This window comes from Podarcis raffonei, chromosome 1, assembly GCF_027172205.1.
Source record: "Podarcis raffonei isolate rPodRaf1 chromosome 1, rPodRaf1.pri, whole genome shotgun sequence".
Classification (NCBI taxonomy): domain Eukaryota; kingdom Metazoa; phylum Chordata; class Lepidosauria; order Squamata; family Lacertidae; genus Podarcis; species Podarcis raffonei.
The window spans coordinates 6,857,445-6,876,803 of NC_070602.1; the positions used below are offsets into that span (position 1 = coordinate 6,857,445).

General features: G+C 48.2%; 1 long non-coding RNA gene across 2 annotated transcripts in view; it reads right to left on the reverse strand.

Annotated features, from left to right (window-relative positions):
- The window catches only part of LOC128416038 (uncharacterized), an 86,811-nt gene that overhangs the window by 31,727 nt on the left and 35,725 nt on the right, over positions 1-19,359 (reverse strand). The gene's annotated exons all lie outside the window — the stretch shown is intronic.

Consider the following 19,359-nt stretch of genomic DNA (forward strand, 5'->3'; position numbering starts at 1 on the left):
GGGGCAGACATCTTCTCCCCCCACCAAAACAATTTCAAAGGAAGGAAATGCATGTTACAGTCACAGTACAGTCACTTCCTGGGATAATTTATCTATATATCATCTATCTATCTATCTATCATCTATCTATCATCTATCTATCATCTATCTATCAGAGCCAGTGTGGTGTAGTGGTTAAGAGCGGTAGTCACGTAATCTGGGGAACTGGGTTCGCTTCCCCGCTCCTCCACATGCAGCTGCTGGGTGACCTTGGGCCAGTCACACTTCTTTGAAGTCTCTCAGCCCCACTCACCTCACAGAGTGTTTGTTGTGGGGGAGGAAGGGAAAGGAGAATGTGAGCCGCTTTGAGACTCCTGAAGGGGAGTGAAAGGCGGGATATCAAATCCAAACTCTTCTTCTTCATCTATCTATCTATCTATATCTATCTATCTATCTATCTATCATCTATCTATCATCTATCATCTATCATCTATCTATCTATCTTCTATCATCTATATCTCCTGGCTGGCCAAAAAGCTGCTCTAAGGCGCTGCAAACAAAGGAAGCAGGCAGCCTTCAGACCAACTTCTAAGTGCAGAACAGTGGTTTCCTCACTGCAAGAAGCAAAGTTATAGGGAACCAGGCAGAGGGCCTTCTCAGTAGTGGCACCCTCCCAGTGGAACGCCCTCCCATCAGGTGTCAAGGAGATAGAGAATTACACAACTTTTAGAAGACATTTGAAGGCTGCCCTGTATGAGGAGGTTTTTAATGTTTGGTGTTTTTAGTATGTTTTTAGATATGCTGTACGCCACCCAGAGTGGCTGGGGAAACCCAGCCAGATGGGAGGGATATAAATAATAAAATTATTATTATTAATTGTTGTTGTTGTTGTACTTTAGCTGGACTTCCGTTCGACGCAACAAAGCAATTATATTCTGAGGGAAGAGCTGATACTTAGGATCACTTAACCCAGATTTATTATGCCTTATCTGCTGAGAGACCCTGAGTAGGCACTCTTATTTTATCAATTTACGTTAATAACACATCACTGAGCCGCAGGATTTCAGCAAAAAGGAGAGGAAAGGAAAACCAGCAAGACCACACAAGGCTGAAGCCTGCCTGCCCCGGCCTCTTTAACCCTAAAATGCAATGTTTCTATGATTTTAATTGACCTCCCAAGTTGCATTAAGGAATTCAAATAAGCCTCCCTTGCTCCCCTGCCTTCGTCTACATACCAATAAATGGAATGCAACCCAGGCAAAAACAAAACACCCGTATTTTTTGTGGTGTGTTCCCTTGTGTGTAAGGGATTTCCTTCGGAAAGAGAGACACTCTCCAGATAGGAGCTGTGTTAGGTCGCAAGCCTTGCAGTTAAAATAGTGGAGTGAGTTGGCAACCCAGATTCAGTGCTACAGCTGTGTCTGTGTGCCCGATTGCAATGGCAGGGTTAGTACTAATAACAATGATAATGATAATAATTTGGGGGGGGGGGTTTGTATCCCGCCCGTCTGACTGGGTTGCCCCAGCCACACCAACAGAATATAAAAGAGCACAACAAAACATCAAACATCAAAAGCTTTCTGATCCAGAGCTGCCTCCAGATGTCTTTTAAAGGTTGTGTATTTATTTGTCTCCTTGACACGGGGAGGGTGCCACTACCGAGAAGGCCCTCTGCCTGGTTCTCTGTAACTTCACTTCTTGCAATGAGGGAACCGCCGGAAGGCCCTCAGAGCTGGTCCTTGGGGTCTGGGTTGAACGATAGCGGTGGAGACGCCTTAAATGGGGTTTCCCATTGAGACATCTGCTTGGCCACTGTGGATGCTGCTTGGCCACAGGGTGCTGGATTACATGGGCCACCTTTGACCTGATCCAGCAGCCAGGATGTTCTTGTGTTCAATAAGTTATATTGGACAACGTAAGTAAGATCAATTTCTGGACACTGCAAAGAGGCAGCCGCTAAATTGTACCTCTGCTTCCCCTCATCCCAATGGGATCTCCATTGTTGTTGTTTAGTCATTTAGTCATGTCCGACTCTTCGTGACCCCCTGGACCAGAGCACGCCAGGCACTCCTGTCTTCCACTGCCTCCCGCAGTTTGGTCAAACTCATGCTGGTAGCTTCGAGAACACTGTCCAACTATCTCGTCCTCTGTCGTCCCCTTCTCCAATAGCCTCTTTTATTTCTCCCACATAAACAACAGCTGCCATTTGGTGATGCTGGAGAAGACTCTTGAGAGTCCCATGGACTGCAAGAAGATCAAGCCTCTCCATTCTTAAGGAAATCAGCCCTGAGTGCTTACTGGAAGGACAGATCCTGAAGCTGTGGCTGCAATACTTTGGCCACCTCATGAGAAGAGAGGACTCCCTGGAAAAGACCCTGATGTTGGGAAAGATGGAGGGCACAAGGAGAAGGGGACGACAGAGGATGAGATGGTTGGACAGTTTGAGTTTGCGAAGCTACCAGCATGAGTTTGACCAAACTTCGGGAGGCAGTGGAAGACAGGAGTGCCTGGCGTGCTCTGGTCCGTGGGGTCACGAAGAGTCGGACACGACTAAATGACTAAACAACGACAATGTTATGCTACTGAAGTGAGAGCAAGACTTGCCCTCAGTCCCCGATATTAAGGGTCTATCCATATCTCAGTTTAACACAGATTGTGAACTTACTGGGCCTCCTTTAATTCTGCCTCGTCTGTGCAGAATTCTTCTCCCAACTATTTCCTTCCCAGATTTTCTCCTCTCTAAATCTGAAAGTTCCCTATACTCCCCCCCCCCAATAATTTTTTATTGTTTTTCCTTTAAATACAGGAACAATGTATAATTACAGTAACTTGTCCAGTGGTTTCATCAGTGCCGGATTAAACCTGTGGAGGCCCCTAGGCAGTCGAAATCTCAGGTGGGCCCTCACAAACGATCTCCTAGTGCATTTTTGTTTTTACCAACCAACAGGATCAAGATCAAATCAATATTATTTTGTCGTGGGGCCCCGGTGCCTACTCTGCCCATTTGGTAATCCAGCACTGAGTTTATTTGTGCATTAGCAATTTAACTAGCCTCTCCACAGAGACTCTTGTGTTGAGGGTGGAATAAAAGTGTCTTCTGTCTCATTTATAAAGCAAAAGGACGGGAGTCCACATCTCACCCAAAGTGTCTATCCTTGAAGTACCTTTAATTACTCTTCTGTGGCAAGTAAGGCGTTTGGAGAGAGCCACATTCCAAATGTTATTTAACGAGATTTCAATACTTTGGAAATCCAAAAAGGAGAGCTACATCGGTTGCATAGAAAACCTCCAGAGTAAGGAGCAGAAATTGGGGGACAACATCAATTGGAGGAAAATGTTGCATGGATGAGAGGGAACCAAAAGAGACACAAATGATCCACATTCAGCCAAGGTCCCTAGATGGTCCCTCAGTGATCTCATCCCTGTTGTCAGGGATCTAGTTGTTGGGGTGCACTGTGTCCCTAACACAAGCTGCCTTGCTCCACGGGGTGGAGTGTGCAAACAGTCTGTCCGCAGCACCCTATAGCTGACTGCTAGTAAACACTGAACGGACCGTGCCAAATGGTAATCCTCTTTGAGCCATTTATTTCAACAAGGAAAAACTGAAGCCTGCGCTTTCATCTCTCTCCTGCCGAAACCAAAGAGGTTTAATTAAAAGTGCTCAACTTGGTCCAGGCCAGGCTCTTGGTAAATAAGCTGCCATATTTAGAAGCCTTCCCCCAACCTGATGCCATCCATATCTTGCTGGGACTACAGTTCCCATCCTCCTCCTGGCCATTAGCTTTGCCGGCGGGGGCTGATGGGAGTTGTTGTCTGACAACAAGCCTCTGATGCTAAAAGCAACTCCGGGCCCCTGCGGCTGCCACTGACCTTTCTTGCAATGTTGTCGGGGCATCACTGTTACCTGTTTATTCATTACGATACAATACGATACGATGATACGATACGATACGATAATCTTTATTGCCATTGTCCCATACAGAACAACAAAATCGAAAAAAATCTACACCAGACATTCAAAAACCAGCAAGCCTGCTATCCCAGCTATCCCAGCCTGGTTAGCCCCCCAAGAACTCTGATAAAAAGGTAAAGGTATTAGGTCCAGCCGTGGCCGACTCTGGGGTTGCGGCACTCATCTCGCTTTATTGGCCAAGGGAGCCGGTGTACAGCTTCCAGGTCATGTGGCCAGCAGGACTAAGCCGCTTCTGGCAAACCAGAGCAGCGCATGGAAACGCCGTTTACCTTCCTGCCAGAGCGGTACCTATTTATCTACTTGCACTTTGACGTGCTTTTGAACTGCTAGGTTGGCAGGAGCAGGGACTGAGCAACGGGACCTCACCCCGTTGCGGGGATTCGAACCGCCGACCTTCTGATCGGCAAACCCTAGGCTCTGTGGTTTAACCCACAGCACCACCCGCGTCAAAAACTCTGATACCCCATAATTAAATACAATATACTCCCATAGAGACTCCTTACACTGTTTTTAAAACCAAAATCGCATTTGAATAGAAACTGTTTCTCAGGCGGCTAGTCCTAGTCTTTATAACCCTGTACCTTCTTCCAGAAGGCAGAAGCTGAAAGAGATCATTTCCGGGGTGCGCACTATCCTGCGCTATCTCTGCAGCTTTCTTATGGCACCTGGAAGCGTAGATTTGATCCAAGGTGGGAAGAGTGCACCCAATTATTCTCTCCGCATTTATATCCTGCCTGTTCCTCCAAGGTGCTTGAGGCCTAACCTACCTCACAGGGTTGTTGTGGGGAATAAATGAGGAAGGGGAGAACCGTGCGTGCCACCCCCACCTCCACGTAGCAAAAATGCTTGCCTGTGCAGAGGCCACCGGGGGAAAAACACAGCCTGAGCTATATGGCATTTCAGGGCATTACAGAACACCCTGTATAGAGGCTTGCTTATACCAGTGCCACTAGAAAACCAGTCTGAAGGAAGATCTGGTGACAAGGCATCACAGGGGCCCCATGTCATTCTCAAGCCTGGTGGCAGCAGCGTCAGACCCTCCAAGTGTCCCTATTTTCCAGGGACGTCCCTGATTTAGAGAAGCCGTCCTGGTTTCCAATTTGATCCCGGAATGTCCCACTTTTCCTTAAAGGTAAAGGGACCCCTGACCATTAGGCCCAGTCGTGGCCGACTCTGGGGTTGCGGCGCTCATCTCACTTTATTGGCCAAGGGAGCCGGCATACAGCTTCCGGGTCATGTGGCCAGCATGACTAAGCCACTTCTGGCGAACCAGAGCAGCACACGGAAACACCATTTACCTTCCCGTTGGAGCGGTACCTATTGATCTACTTGCGCTTTGACGTGCTTTCGAGCTGCTAGGTTGGCAGGAGCAGGGACCGAGCAACGGGAGCTCACACCATCGCATGATTTCGAACCGCCGACCTTCTGATCGGCAAGTCCTAGGCTCTGTGGTTTAACCCACAGCGCCACCCGCGTCCCCACATCCCCACTTTTCCTTAGGACGTCCCTACTTTCATCGGAGGAATGTTGGAGGGTTTGCAGCGTACGAATTCTCTGTTAGGCATAGCACCCAGTATGTTATCCCGCAACTTTGCAAAGAAGGAAAAGTCTCCCTCCCCTTTCTCTCCCTTTCAGTCTCCTGACTACGCAAAGTCCTCCTGAGGCTATTCCAGTTTCTGGCAGACCCCATCCGACCTCTGCATTCCACCCGCCATCCATCACATGCCGCTGAAGTTTTGGCATGTTTGCAAATTGCATGGAGCGAGGCCCTTCCAGACCAAGGCCTCTGTCGCGGATTCCGAACCATCCCTGCCAAGCAAGCTTTGCCTCCTTTCTCTCCCTCTCTCCCCAGCCCCCCTCCCCCTTTGCAACTCCCTACTTCATCTTTTTCATTGAGTTCTGCGTGGCGACCAACACATTCTTTAGCCCAGGCTGTAGTAGGCATGGAAACTGCTTCCTAGCTGCAAGCTGACTTAAAAAAAAGAAAAGGGGAAAAAACCACACAACTGTGTTTCACACCCATCACCACGTCCTTCCTCCAGGGGCCCCCTCCTCCTCACCCCACCTTCCAGTCCCCCCCCCCCCGCAGCAATTTAAAATGCACCCAGTGTATCTTGTTTGGTGCATGGGCGAGGGATGCCTGCGACAAATTGCCCAGACACAACCAAGTTGCAATAGCCATTGCATTCAGAGACTCTCTGAATTCCTGGGCCGAGGGGGGGGGCGGTTCTGATAGCTGCGACTCTGCGACTCTGAGCTGTTCTCAAAACAGTTGCTGTGTTGACTTTGTCTAATTGCAGGGGAGGGGCTTTGGGGAGCTGTGATGGGCAGCCTTAAAGCCCCAGCAGGGTGGCTGGGAACACCACACAGAGCTGAACAATCTGACTGACAAAGCACTTGCTTGGTGGGGTGGTTTAAAAAAACAAAAAAACAAAACCAGCCAAATCCTCATTTTCCCTCCCTCCTTCCCCTGGCCAAAAAAAAAAAAAAAAGTAAGGAAAATCAAGGCTGCATAACTTTATCCCATGTTGAATTTTCAAATAACTAAGTGCCAACTTGTCTGTCAAAATTAATAGGGCATTGCTTCTTCATATAGGAGTGTGGGGAGGAGAAGGAGGGGGGGTGCTGGTTTCTCGCCTGTCTTATTCATTTATTCATTGCTAACCAATATGATGTGCCTGCTAAATTTTATTTAGGAAAAGAGCGATAGGATGCTAATGTTTGGATTTCAAAGGAGCAGCTACTCAAGCAGTACTAAGAGAGAGAGAGAGAAAGAACCGGGGTGGGGTGGGGTGGGGAGGGCGCCTCTTGCTCCAGAGGACGAAAAAAATGCAGAGCAATCTCAAAATGAGGCTGGTTTCCCCCCAAAAGGACTGGATTTTATCCCATCACACATGCACACCCATCTGTAGGATGTTCCACCCACCCACTCAGAATATTTCTAAACCAATCCACAGTCTAGTTGATCAAAATGGATGGTTTTAAATGTTGCATCCAATGGAGTCCCAGGCCTGGGTGTCTAGGCCATTTTATTACAACTGAGCCGTGAATCGGGCTCTTCCTTTCAAGCATTGATTAATTTGCAGCGTTTTTGTGGGGTGATATAGATCATCAGCTGCATCGATCATTAAATAGACCTGATGGCAATTATTGCTTCCTAATATTGACTGCATTTTAGCTGCCGTGACTGATACAGACGACTGCTGGTTTAGCCATTTTTATGTTTTTTATATGGAACTCTGCTCTCTTTGGGGGGGGAAATCAGATGCTGTATCTCCCATTACGATCTCACTGAAACGTCCCTGCCTCCGTTTCTGCAGATCTGCTTTTTTCCAGTGAATTTCACAAATGATTTTATACTTGCCTGCTGAATCCAGCACATTTCCATTTGCAACCAGTTGGAGCTGGAGGCAGCAATACTTTTGAATACCACCTTCTTCTTCTTCTTCTTCTTCTTCTTCTTCTTCTTCTTCGGCGATCACTTGTAGCCGAGTAAGATCGTCTTCCATAAACAAAATATTAACAGTGAATCCGTAAGTGACTGTGGAAGCCAGTTCTGGATCCACACGTCTTTCCACAGTGGGGACATTGGTTTCCGTTCAGGAGTTGCTCACAGTGAGTGTTTGCCAAACGTGCCTTCTTCTTAGCACATTTCTCCCTTGCGTCCTGAGTTCGAGTGTCTTCAAAGCCCATGACATCTTTGGTAAAGGCTGTTCTCCAATTGAAGTGCTCACAGGCCAGTGTTTCCCAGTTGTGGGTGTCTGTACTACATTTTTAAAGATTTGCCTTGAGAGAGTCTTTAAACCTCTTTTATTGACCAATAGTATTACACTTTCCATTTTTAAGTTCAGAAAAGAGTAGTTGCTTTGGAAGATGATAATCAGGCATCCACACAACATGACTAGTCGAACAAGTTGATGTTGAAGAATCATTGCTTCGACACTGGTGATTTTTGCAACCACAGGAGGGGACAATGCTCTTGTGCTTGAATCCTGCTTGTAGATTTCCGATAGGTACAGTATGTGATCAGGCACTATGAGAACAGGACTAAATGAGGCATGGACCTCATCCAGGAAGAACTTCTTCTTTACTTATTTGCATACCATTGTTTACTTATTTATCATTTATGTACCTCAAGCCTTTGTACACTTGAAATGTATAAAGTGGTACCTTGGGATGCGAACAGGATTCGTTCCGGAGCCCTGTTCGCATCCCGAAGCGAACGTAACCCGTGTCCGCACATCTGCGCATGCGCGGATCACGTTTCGACTGAGACAAGGGCCCTGCAGGACTTGACATCTTTCCACAGGGCCTGCAAGACAGAGCTGTTCCACCAGGCCTTTGGTCAGGGCGCAGCCTGACTCCCTCCTTTGGCAATCTTTACAAAACTTTAGTTTATGGTTACCATAAATTTTGATTTTAATTAATTTTTATAATGTTTTTATAATGTTGCAATGTTTTAGTGTTGTTAGCCGCCCTGAGCCCGGCTTCGGCTGGAGAGGGCGGGATATAAATAAAATTTATTATTATTATTATTATTATTATTTTCTGCGCATGCGCGTGATGTCATTTTGATGGTTTGCACATGCGCGCGCAGCGAAACCCGGAAGTAATGTGCTCTGTTACTTCCGGGTCACCGCGGAGCGCAACCCGAATTTGCCTAACCCAAAGCGTATTCATCCTGAGGTATGACTGTACTGGTAACTTGCATTTATGGACTGCACCAGAAAACATCACAAGGAAGATCAGACAATATATGAAAAAATAAAAATGAAATGCAAAACTTTAAATTCTACTAAGCAGGGTTTGACCTCTGCTCGTCCAAGACCCAGACAGGTACCCACAAACACGCCTTTCCCTCAATCATCCCACATGTGCTCATGTTCATCCACTTGTACACGCCAGCCTGAAGACACATCCTCTTTCTCCATAATTACCAGTTCCAACAATCTCCATGGCTAATATACAGGAAGACTGCGCTGCAATGCTGGCAGCCTAACATAATGAAGCTAGAACCAAATTTAATTGAGGACTTCTCCAACCCAAATAAAAACTTCATGGCATTCACCTGAACATTTGTTCACCTGGCTACTTGTTTCTGTTGGAAACACGCCCTGGACAGGCTACCAACTTCCCAAGTCTTCGGAGCGTCTCTCCGGTGGTCCTCTCTGGCTGTGCATCTCCCTCAGTCCAGAGAGACCAGTGACAAGCAACCCTTCTCTCCTGAGAAGAGCACGCTAATCTTCTGACTTACCATAGCAGAAGAAAGACTCAATCGTAGTTCTAAAACTACTTTTATTTACAGTCTATATACAGAGACTTCACCAGTACATCTGTGCTCTTTGAACACCAGTACAGTGGTACCTCAGGTTAAGTACTTAATTCGTTCCAGAGGTCCGTACTTAACCTGAAACTGTTCTTAACCTGAAGCACCACTTTAGCTTATGGGGCCTCCTGCTGCTTCCACGCCGCCGGAGCACAATTTCTGTTCTCATCCTGAAGCAAAGTTCTTAACCTGAAGCACTATTTCTGGGTTAGCGGAGTCTGTAACCTGAAGCGTCTGTAACCTGAAGCGTATGTAACCCGAGGTACCACTGTACAGAACTACGGCACAAACAGAAGTGAAACCAACTTCCAACAGTACAGGAAGAGATAATACAGACCTCCTTTCTCACGCTTTCTCAGACACTCACATGATGTACACAAATCATAGTACCACAGTACTCGCTGCAGCAGCTCGGATAGATAAAAATCCTAACAATTTTGTCCTTGAAGGTTACACAGCTTCAGTGATTGCCTCAGCTTCTTGCTGCTGTAGGTGCTTTCAGGAGATATTTGGTGTGTCCTGCAATGCTTGGCACCTGATCTCCGTAAATAATAATAATAATAATAATAATAATAATAATAATAATAATTTATTATTTATACCCCACCCATCTGGCTGAGTTTCCCCAGCCACTCTGGGCGGCTTCCAATTAAGTGTTAAAAACAATACAGCATTAAATATTAAAAAATTCCCTAAGCAGGGCTGCCTTCAGATGTCTTTTAAAGAGAAGATAGCTGCTTATTTTCTTCACATCTGAAGGGAGGGCTTTCCACAAGGCGGGTGCCACTACCGAGAAGGCCCTCTGTCTGGTTCCCTGTAACCTCACTTCTCGCAATGAGGGAACCGCCAGAAGGCCCTCGGAGCTGGATCTCAGTGTCCGGGCAGGTAAACAGGACCGAGGCCATTTAGGGCTTTTAAGGTCAGCACCAACACTTTGAATTGTGCTCGGAAACGTACTGGGAGCCAATGCAGATCTCTCAGGACCAGTGTTATGTGGTCCCGGCGGCCACTCCCAGTCACCAGTCTAGATGCCGCATTCTGGATTAATTGCAGTTTCCGGGTCACCTTCAAAGATAGCCCCACGTAGAGCGCATTGCAGTAGTCCAAGCGGGAGATAACTAGAGCATGCGCCACTCTGGCAAAACAGTCCGCAGGCAGGTAGCGACTCAGCCTGCATACCAGATGGAGCTGGTAGACAGCCACCCTGGACATAGAATTAACCTGCACCTCCATGGACAGCTGTGAGTCCAAAATGACTCCCAGGCTGCGCACCTGGTCCTTCAGGGGCACAGTTACCCCATTCAGGGCCAGGGAGTACCCCACACCCGCCCGTCCCCCCAAAAGGGTCCTTCTGTCTTGTCAGGATTCAACCTCAATCTGTTAGCCGCCATCCATCCTCCAACCGCCTCCAGGCACTCACACAGGACACCACTTTCTGGACACGGCCCAGGAGGAAGGAGCGGAACCACCGTATAACAGTGCCCCCAGCAAAGATACCATTGCAGAGCGTGCTCCTCCACACAGCACTATGGAACTTGCCCCTGCTGGAGGCAGTGATGGCCACCAGCTTTGATGATTTTAAAAGGTTGAACAATGGCCTCTAGCCATTGTCCAATCTCAGCTGGAGGCAGAAATGCTTCTGAATACCAGTTGCTGGCAACCACAGGAAGGTAGAGTGCTCTTGTGCCTGAATCCTTGTGGGTTCCTCACAGGAATCAGGTTACCCACTGTGAAAACAGGATACTCGACGAGATGGACCACTGGCCTGACCAGCAGATCTGCTAGGTTCTTGCGAGCAGTGAATGAGCAGCAATGAGACATCAGGTGGCAAAGCTGTGTGCGCTTCTCCTTCAACCTAAGGAAGCAAAATGTTCCAGACTATCTCTGAAAGAATGGTTTCAAGCCATGCTTGATTAAAAGACACTCCAAGTGCCCCAGTTTTCCAGGGACAGATTTACAGAAGCCATCCCAGTTTCTGACCTGATCCTGGAATGTCCCACTTTTAATACTAATATTACTACTACTAATAATAATTTATTAATTATACCACGTCCATCTGGCCAGGCCTCCCCAGCCACTCTGGGTGGTTTCTAACAGGATATTAAAAACACAAGAAAACATCAAACATTAAAACTTCCCTAAACAGGGCTGCCTTCTAAAAGTCAGATAGTTGTTTATTTCCTTGGCATCTGATGGGAGGGCGTTCCACAGGGCGGATGCCACTACCGAGAAGGCCCTCTGCCTGGTTCCCTGTAACCTCACTTCTCGCAATGAGGGAACCACCAGAAGGTCCTCGGAGCTGGACCTCAGTGTCCGGGCTGAGTAATGGGGGTGGAGACGCTCCTTCAGGTATACTGGACCCAGGCCATTTAGGGCTTTAAAGGTCAGGTCCATCACTTTGAATTGTTCTTGGAAACATACTGGGAGACAATGTAGGTCTTTCAGGACAATGTAGGTTTTTCTTTTCCTTGGGACAGGCATAGGCAACCTTCGGCCCTCCAGATGTTTTAGCCTACAACTCCCATGATCCCTAGCTAACAGGACCAGTGGTCAGAGATGATGGGAATTGTAGTCCAAAACATCTGGAGGGCCGAAGGCTGCCTATGCCTGCCTTAGGACATCCCTACTTTCACTGGATAAATTTTGGAGGGTCTGGAGTTATGTGACCCCTGATCCAAGAAGCTAAGTAACTATGCAGCCTTTAAATGACATCTGAAGGCAGCCCTGTATAGAGAAGCTTTTTAATGTTTAATGTTTTATTATGTTTTTATATAAATTGGAAGCCACCCAGAGTGGCTGGGGCTACCCAGTCAGATGGGTGGGGTAGAAAAAATATAATTATTATCATCATTACTATGGAATAGCAAGTCCCTGTTTTCATTGGAGAAATGTTGAAGGGTATGTTATTAACTTCTGGAATTCACTCCTGTAAGATGTAGTGATGGTTTTTGCCATGGAAATCTCTTAAGAATGAGCTGGTGAAATCTTTGGAGGGCAGGTCTATCAATGACTGAACCGCAGGAACAACATAGAGCGTTCAGGGTCAGGGGACAGTTCACCACCAAATGCCAAATTGCATGGAGCAATTGCTTCTGGACTTCCTGGGAGTATTATAGTCCCTCAGTAGCATGGGGGAGGTGCAAGGGGCAGTTGCCCCAGGTGCAAAATTGTTAGGGGCGCAAAATGTCAACACCCGGTGCTGCCTCAGTGCAGCTGGGAGCTTCCATCACCGGGCTCTGTTGAAAACGGCCTCTCCACGTGAACCAGGAAGTGACCTCTCCAGGCAAAGGAAGGACCCTTCTTTTCTTATCCCTGCGACTGCAATCTCCTGGGTGACACGGACACCATTAGGCAGTTGAATGCACATGCATACTCCGTTCCTGTCCCTCTTCCACCCCCTGGGATCTGGCAACCCACGCTATGCCACTGTAGTCCTTTGTTTTACAGATTCCCCACATCTGTTTCAGACTCGTTTTTCAAGACCACATCTGCTGAACTTAAAGCATCCTTCCCTGACTGGGGCTGATAAGAACTGTAGTCTAAAACATCTGGAAGACAGTTCACATCTAGTGAAGGCTGCCTTAAGGAATGGGAGTGCTCCTACAAAATGCCCACCTACACTTGTTACATATGTTATGCCACCTACATATTTACTCAGACACAGTGCTTTTTTCTTAAAAAAAAGTTTAGGGGTACTCTCATTTTGACTCAGGGAAATCACCATTTTATAGCTCAAATTGGGGGAAATAAATACAGTGGTACCTCGGGTTACAGACACTTCAGGTTACATATGCTTCAGGTTACAGACTCCGCTTACCCAGAAATAGTGCTTCAGGTTAAGAACTTTGCTTCAGGATGAGAACAGAAATCGTGCTCTGGCGGCGCGGCGGCAGCAGGAGGCCCCATTAGCTAAAGTGGTGCTTCAGGTTAAGAACAGTTTCGGGTTAAGAACGGACCTCCAGAACAAATTAAGTACTCAACCCCAGGTACCACTGTACAGTAAACACAACGAAACTAACCAATCGCCATGCTAGATTCCAACCCCTACTTCACACATTAAACCAGGCATAGGTAAACTCCGGCCCTCCAGATGTTTGGGACTACAATTCCCATCATCCCTGACCACTGGTCCTGTTAGCTAGGGATGATAGGAATTGTAGTCCCAAACATTTGGAGGGCCGCAGTTTGCCTATGCCTGTTTTACGCAATCAGCGGCAGCGCCCTGAACCTTCTTCCCACAACTCTTGTGCTGAGATTCCACTTTGGGGTTTCCCACAAGCGTCTGGTTTGGCCACTGAGGAAAGGATGTTGGACTATCCCTTTTTTATAAAGAATAATTGCAGCTTGGGGACAATTTGGGGGAGGGGAGGTACAGCTTGATAGGGGAGAGTTGCGGCGAGCAGTTGCTGCCCTTGGTGGTCGGTGTGGTTTGCAAATGGGCCCCCAAAATATCGGCACTCTCTGAAATTGACTGTCAGAGATATCCCGAAACAAGCGTCTTCGAATGCCCAGCACAGAGAATATTTGGCAAGAGTTTGACTCTTCCAGAGTACAACTGGGAAATATCTGACATCAAAATTCTTGGGGAAGCAAAAAATAATTTTCCGGCCCCCACCCAGACATGCCCTGCAAAGCCCCAGTCTGTTCTCCCCACAGCTCCCTGTGAACATTTGGTTCGCTCAGCTTGGCTCATTATTTCGGCCGGAAAAGCCACTATATGAATTAATAGAAAATTTCCCAACTGAAAATAAATGTTTACCAGTTTAATGGGTCCCCCCCCCAACTCCCCGTTTCTGTTTTGGCAGGGATCTGGCTTTTTGTCTGACTGATTCCCCTACCCTGTTCTCTCTTTTTTTTTACTTCCACATCCCTGAGGTGTGTAATTAAAGTGAAAGAATTTACACATAGTGCTTTAGGGGCCTAATGAATAGGAAACTCAGAATATTTCATTGATTTGGTGCGTGCTATACTATCAGGGTGATGCATTTCCTTTGTAAATTAAAAGGGGGAAACGGAGAACAGAGAAGGGAGCCGTAATAATATGTGCATTCAACCCAGTTCAAAGGGGTGGGGGTGGAGAGAGGGGGGGTGGAATAGGTTTTGTTTCGACATCCTCATTTAAATAAAACACACTGGAAAAGAGCAGTTCAGGGCTGAATCCAACTGGCCCTGCGGCTTCAACATGGTGCACAATGTAAGCCATGCCTTGTCACAGAACGGATTTCACTTATTGGAGGAGTGCGGCTCTCTGGCTATAAATCATTATCCATCGCATCAGTGGGATCTCAGATTTCTCTTCACTCTGAGCCCAGTAAGCTCTCCTTACCAAAAAGAAAAGGAAATTGTGTCTGCATGTTTTATGTCTAGATAAGCTGAACATTCGTGGCTGCGTTGCACACTGTACACTGAAAGCACATTTAAAGGATGTCCTCCACCTCCACACAAAAACAGGGGCAGGGAGAATCCTGGGATCTGTAGTTTGTTAAGGGTGCTTGGTGTGCTGGTCCCGAGGGTAACCGTGAGGCGAGGTCCGAGGTCAAGGGTGCAGTAGGGAGGCAGTGTGTCAAAGCTGAAGCTGGGTCCAAGGCAGGGAGTCAGGTGAGGTCAGGAGCTCCGGCAGAGAGGCAGGACAGGGTGCAGGCAGCAACAGGCTACCAACAACGTTGCTCCTGCAACTTGGGACTGGGGCTGGCCGGCTTTTATCTGCCCTGAGGCATAGGGCACTGAGACCACTGGTCCTGTTAGCTAGGGATGATGCGAATTGTAGTCCCAAACATCTGGAGGGCCGGAGTTTGCCTATGCCTGCTAAATGCTCACTTCTGTCTCAGACTCAGGAAACACCATGACAGGAAATGAGACCACCATCAGGGGTAGGAATGGAACTGATGATTCACCGTGCTAGAGAAGAAACTAAAAATTTGTTTTTTAAAAGTTTCTTCTCCTGTTAGATTCACAAAATGTTTAGGGTATGAGTACTTCTGCGTCCCCCCAGAAAAAAAGCACTGTTCAAAAATAAATTCCAGCAGGGTTGTATTGGACCACCATTTACAACCGCCAGGAATGATGTGTCAACACCTTCCACATCAGGAAAAATTTGAGCATCACATAGCACAGGGGTCGGCAAGGCTTACTGGGCATGGGCCGGATCACTCCCACGGAGATCCTCCGTGGGCTGGGCCAGCGCAGCACAAAGCCGGAAATCGCATCTGTGCATGTCCGCAGCACCGGAAATCGCTTCTGCACATGCCCAGACGCCAAAAATTGCACCTGTGCAGAAATGGTTTCTGGTGTCTGGGCATGCGCAGAAGCGATTTCCGGAGCCGTGGACATGCACAGACGTGATTTCCGGCATCTGCGCATGTACAGAAGTGATTTCTCCCGGTATGCCCCGCGGAGGACCTTAAGGTCCATAAATAGCAACACCCTAGAGGTCCTAGACAGCATCTTAAAAAGCAGAACAGGGAACACATGGAGACTTCTAAGGCTTGCTCCTGTCTAGATGAAGTCGTTGCCTAGACTGGCTTGCAACTCTCGCTTCACTCCCTATTCTTCTGTGTCAGGTCTGGGACGGGGAGGGGGGCTGCAGGCTGTTAGCAGAGAAGCTGGTGGAGCTGCCAAGTTTGATTCCTGTCTCTGTCCTGTGCTGGGGCACTTGCCTGCTTCTTCCTTTTCATCCTCCTCCAAGCTCCCAGCCTCCAGTACTTCCCAGCTCTTTCCCTTCTCTGGGGTTTGGCCAGTTTCCCACCACCAGGTTCCAAATACTCTCCCTCTTTGCTTTCCCTGGGGGGGTGGATATCTTGGTTGGCAGCTTCCACCACACCTCCTCAGCCTGCCAGCCCTGCCTGGAGACACCAGGGATCAAACCCGGGACTCTTGGCACACAGGGAATATGCCCTGCCACTGAGTTACAGCTTGCATAAGGCCCTCAGCCAACCTTCAAGGGGTGTTTGGCCAATTTCAGTGGTAGAAGACCTGTGGCCTTCCAGATGTTGCAGGACTCCAGCTCTCATCGTCCCTGATCTTTGGCCATGCAGGTTGGGGCTGAACGAAGCTGGAGACCAGCAACATCTGGAGGGTCATGGGGTTCCCCATCTCTGGAGTAATTTCATGCAGGTGGCAAGGAGTGGGGTAACAGGTGGAAAGGGGTTGACAGAGGGAGAAAAGTAGGTAGTTCCAGCCACTTTGGGGACTGGAAGCCCTGCCCACTTTCAGCTTTTGCAACTGCCCCCCCCCACAGATATGTGACCCATAACAGCAAAGCAAAAAGGTTGCCCAGTCCCATTGCCAGAGCTGGGTTGTGTACAGACCATACATTTGCACAATACTATTTTTAGGAACCTAGAAATATTGTGATTTTTAAATGGGTACTGTAATTTGTAAGTCTGGGCCCATCACATCAATAATTGGGACAACATGAAGGTCACAGTTCAATCCACCATTGAGATTCAAAATGGTGCCAGGTATTGGCTGGGGAAACCCAGCCAGATGGATGGGGTATAATAATAATAATACAAATGGCAATGAATGAAGACCACCGAACCCCTCTCGGGAACCCTTGGGCTGAGTTGATGACGATATCTCTAAGGTAAAGGTAAAGGGACCCCTGACCATTAGGTCCAGTCGTGGCCGACTCTGGGGTTGCGACAGTTTTTCCGGGTCATGTGGCCAGCATGACTAAGCCGCTTCTGGCAAACCAGAGCAGTGCACGGAAACGCCATTTACCTTCCTGCCAGAGTGGTACCTATTTATCTACTTGCACTTTGATGTGCTTTCGAACTGCTAGGTTGGCAGGAGCAGGGACCGAGCAACGGGAGCTCACCCCATCGTGGGGATTCGAACCGGCGACCTTCTGATCGGCAAGTCCTAGGCTCTGTGGTTTAACCCACAGCGCCACCCGCGTCTAGAGGTGGCCAAACCTATGTCATAAAATTAGTGCAGTCATGCCCAAATAACATTTTGGTTGCCATCTTGATTCAAAATGGCACCCGGTATCCAAACAGCAACAAAGGCTGCTGCCCACCTCAACTCAGTAACCCTTGTGATGAGTTTGGCAATGATATCTTGATAGTTGGGCAAACCAATGCCGAAGAACATTTCAGTTGCCATCTTGACTCAAAATGGCGCCTGGTGTCCCTACAGTGGCAAAAAGCACCCTTATGTTGGGGACCCTCTTGCCAAACCTGGCGACGTCATATCGAGAATTGGCAGATGAGAGACAGACAAACTATGGTACTTTCCAAAGTGTTGTTGTTGTTGTTGTTTAGTCGTTTAGTCGTGTCCGACTCTTCGTGACCCCATGGACCAGAGAACGCCAGGCACCTCTGTCCTCCACTGCCTCCCGCAGTTTGGTCAAACTCATGCTGGTAACCTCGAAAACACTATCCAACTATCTCGTCCTCTGTCGCCCCCTTCTCCTTGTGCCCTCCATCTTTCCCAACATCAGGGTCTTCTCCAGGGAGTCTTCTCTTCTCATGAGGTGGCCAAAGTACTGGAGCCTCAGCTTCACAATCTGTCCTTCCAGTGAGCACTCAGGGCTGATTTCCTTCAGAATGGAGAGGTTTGATCTTCTTGCAGTCCATGGGACTCTCAAGAGTCTCCTCCAGCACCATAATTCAAAAGTATATACTGGATTTAAAGGGCATCTCTTCACAAGAATCCTGGGAATTATAATTTACCTCTCACAACAACATTTCCAAGTGTGATGGCCTGGGATTCGGACTCGGATGCTGAACCTGAGGGATCCCAGCCTGCACAGGATTCCCCGCCTCCGGAACCAGCTGAGCCGGGGCTGGGGCTTGAGCCTGAAGGGTCCTCACCTGTGCTGGATCCTCAGGTGCAGGCACCAGCTGAGTCTGCTCTGGATCCTGAGGTGATGGAGGAACCATTGCCTGCAGGTGCTCCACTCTCAGCCGCGTCAGAGGAAGAGAAGGTTGCCTCTGGGTCCGGTAACCCTCCAGCCTCTCCTGAGCTGCAGAGGCTCAGGGCAGAGAAGCGGAAGGAACTAAGTTCCCACAGGGGAAGTGCTCGCCTCCAGGCCAGGAGAGGCGAGTCACCTGAGGATCGGGGCTGCCCTATGCCTCGGGGCAGATAAAAGCCAGCCAGCCCCAAGGTGTAGGTGGCAGAAAAAAACATTTTGTAGGAGCGCTCCCATTTCTTAAGGCAGCCTTCACTAGATGTGAACTATCTTCCAGATCTTTTAGACTACAGTTCTTATCAGCCCCAGTCAGGGAAGGATGCTTTAAGTTCAGCAGATGTGGCCTTGAAAAACGAGTCTGAAACAGATGTGGGGAATCTGAGCCGCCACTCCCTCAAGGTTCATTGAGATTCACATATCATTCATTGAGGCGAGAGCTGGGCTTGATGTTCCTTCTGCCCCTTCCAGCTCTATGGTACTCTAACACGTCTTCACTGTGGAATGCCTCCTTATCTGAAACCCCAGGTAACCACTGCCAGTTAGTGTAGGCCAAGGTTTCCCAAACTTTGGTCTGCAGCTCTTTCTGGACTACAGTTCCCATCATCCCTGACCACTGGTCCTGCTAGCTCGGGATGATGGGAGTTGTAGTCCAAACCCCCCCCCCACACACACACACTGAAAACCCATATTGGGGAAACCCTGGGGTAGACAATCCTGAATGTTCTAAGCTCCCCATGGTATTTGCAGAAGGTTCTGAAATTCCCTTTCATCCAAGACAAACAAAACCCCAACTCGCATTGTTCATGCAATGGCTTCGCAGTTTGCTGCTGGAAATCTGCAAGCGCTCCGTGCGTTCCCAAATCCCTGTTCCTGATCTGTTCCAAATGCTGTTGATGTAGCTGAGTGCATCCCTTTCTCTTTCACACCACAGCCTCCCTCCTCTGTAGCTCCGGTTCTGATGCTTGTATAATATGACCAAATATATGGAGATCAGTAGGTCTGTGCGCATGTGGGAGAATCAGAAGCGGCAGAAGGGGATTTTGTGAAGCGGAACGAAATAGTCAGCATTGAAATGGGACTCAGGCAGGAGTTTTCTGCTTGCATGTATAAAACATCGCGCCCACCAACAGCCTTCTGTCTTGTGCCTTCTGTGCTACTTTGGCGCTC